The sequence below is a fragment of the Spinacia oleracea genome, chromosome 3, assembly GCF_020520425.1.
Source record: "Spinacia oleracea cultivar Varoflay chromosome 3, BTI_SOV_V1, whole genome shotgun sequence".
NCBI lineage: Eukaryota > Viridiplantae > Streptophyta > Magnoliopsida > Caryophyllales > Amaranthaceae > Spinacia > Spinacia oleracea.
The window spans coordinates 147,385,705-147,388,271 of NC_079489.1; positions in this window are offsets into that span (position 1 = coordinate 147,385,705).

Genomic DNA, 2,567 nt, shown 5'->3' on the forward strand with positions numbered 1-2,567 from the left:
CTTTTCACAAACACGGGTCTTATGGTGGGCTAAGTATTATGATGGTCTCCCGCGTTGGGCCGTAGCTACAAATGGCTTTGTGGGTCTTTCTAAAAATTACAAGTTGTGGATGAGCTCCGATGACAAATACGTGAGGACCGAGGCTCGTAATGGGGAGCCGGCTGAGCTTTTGATACCTCATATTCGTGTTAACTATGAGGGTCCTGATTCTGCCAAACCTCGTACCTATAGTTTTAAGACTGTGAAAGCTCGTCCTGATCGAAAGCGAAAGGAAGTTCCTCCCCGTTCCAGTTTCAGGCCTAAAAAGATGCCTAACATGAAGGGGCCTGCTGTTGTTAAAATAAATGCAAGCTCTCGCGGAGATCGTCGCCGGGAGAATGTATGGGTTAGGAAGGCTCAGCCGCCTGTAGAAACAGTGGCTAGTCTTGTTGATGATAATAATTCTTCTCCCACCATTGTTTGTGCCCTTGAGGCTGAGCGAGCTATAACTGAGAATGTTTCTGAAGCCTTGGCATCTTTGGAAGTTAGTGTCCAGGAGCCGGTTCTTATGGAGATTGACATTGGGGCAGCGCAGAGGACTGTGGGGGTGGATCCTGCGAATATTGCCCTCTACAAGACTTTATTTGATGATCCAGAAGAACTAGAGTAGTGTAGTTCTTGCTAGGGTGTAGGTGCCCTTTATTTATTTCAGTTGTGTTTGTTTTTTATTCCTAGCACTTTGTTTTCCTTTTTATTATATTTTAATAAAGGCGTATTTTTAGTTTTCATTTAATTTTGTTTCTCCTCTTTTATATGTCTAACACTTTTTTACACAAAGAATATTTTTTTTTATTATTTGGACCGAATCCTTTGTAAGGATTGCCTACGTATCTTGTCAGAATCAGGTCGCGCGTAGTTCTAGCTTTAGAATAAGTTCTAGTATGCCGGATTTCGGTAGATATGTCCTGAAGTGGAAACATATCACTTAATTGGTCAAATGAGTGAAGTATTTATCATTATTTTCATCTACCGTTTTTTTGCCATAGGTTGCGTAAAATTCGACTAATTTGTATAGCTATATTCTTGGTAAACCTATTTGGATACGTACTGTACCCCCCAAGTGTTCGTTATTTTTCCATTGTGTGCTGATAAAATGACGAGCACTTTAGAAGAAAACTTTTGGCAGGCAGAGAGTTTCAACGCCCAGGCTGGGGCGTCAGAAATTTCGGCGCCCAGCCCTGGGCGCTGAAAATGACTTGGGCGGTCAATTTTTGACGCTTTGCTTCACATGTTCTTGCGTTTATTTCTATTTCTTTTTTTTTGTGCCTTGATATTTTGCTTCATATTCAAAGTTAATTTTGAGGCTATTTTGGAGGCTTTTTTACTGTTAGCGTGAAACGCATTTTTGTCCAGATTAATTTTTTCTATTGGTGACTCAAAACAGTTTTGAAAATGGAGTTAGGGTGCGAAATTTATGAAGACCTTTGTGTAGGCTTTGGAGGTGGGTTGTTAGTGAAGGGTATGATGGAATCTATATTTTATGAATCTGTTTTTTTTGGTAACATTTGCATTGTTTTAAATTTTTTTGATTTCCTTTGATTTTGGGTTGCATGGATTGGCTCTTATGATGACACTGGTTGGCTTTTTAGGTTTTGGGGATATGAATGGGATAGTGTGGTTTATTTTGTGGGTTTCGGGAATTGGTTCCCATGGCACTATTTCAAAATCGAGTGGGCTTTGTTTGTTGGGCCTAGAGTGGGCCGCCTCTTTATTTTTGTATTTTGCAAGTACATTTGGTGTTTATTTAGTGTTAGAATAATATTTTTAGGAGAAATATTACGCCTTTATTGATTCGGAAAGTAAGGAAAACACACTGAAATAAAACTGACCCATATTCTAAAGGGCCTTAGGACCATCTAAAGTCTCTATTATTTTTTCTATCAATCTAAAGAACTACTAGGCGCTTTTTACTAATGGTGCTCTATGTGGCTCAAGCCTGGGGTTTAGTCTCATAAAACTTTGGTCCTTCACCGGTACTCATCTTGAATTCTATTCCTTTTGCGTTGACCCACTGATATGTCTTCACCCATCCGTTCTCGACCTCTTCTAGTGTTGATGCAGGAGAGATTAACCGGGTTGGATCGAAACCTTCATCTTGTAAAGCTAGGGTAGTCATCACAGTCTCGTTCTCCATAGGCCTCGATTCGTTAAACAATGTCCATAGAGCCTGGTTGTCCAATATTTCAGCTGTTTTAGCCTTGGCGAGGTGGGGTGCCTCATCCAAGGTGTGGCAGTCATGGAAAATTTCAAATCCGGGTTTTAGGAAACCATCCTGAACGAAGGGTTCAGGGAAATCACAACATGGGTGTTCTTCTCCTTCCCGAACGAACATCCCGTTAAGGGTCCTTTGATACGGGGGAAGGAGGGTGGTTTGTTTGGTTTTGTTAAGGCGTAGCCTAGATAGGCGGTCAGCAATGTCTTCCTCCGTTGGTTCATAACCTAAGCCAAAGGGAGTAGATTTGTCGGGAAAAGGATGGAATGTGCATTCCTTCTTCCTTATGCCCAATGGGGTTCCTGGAAAATAGCCT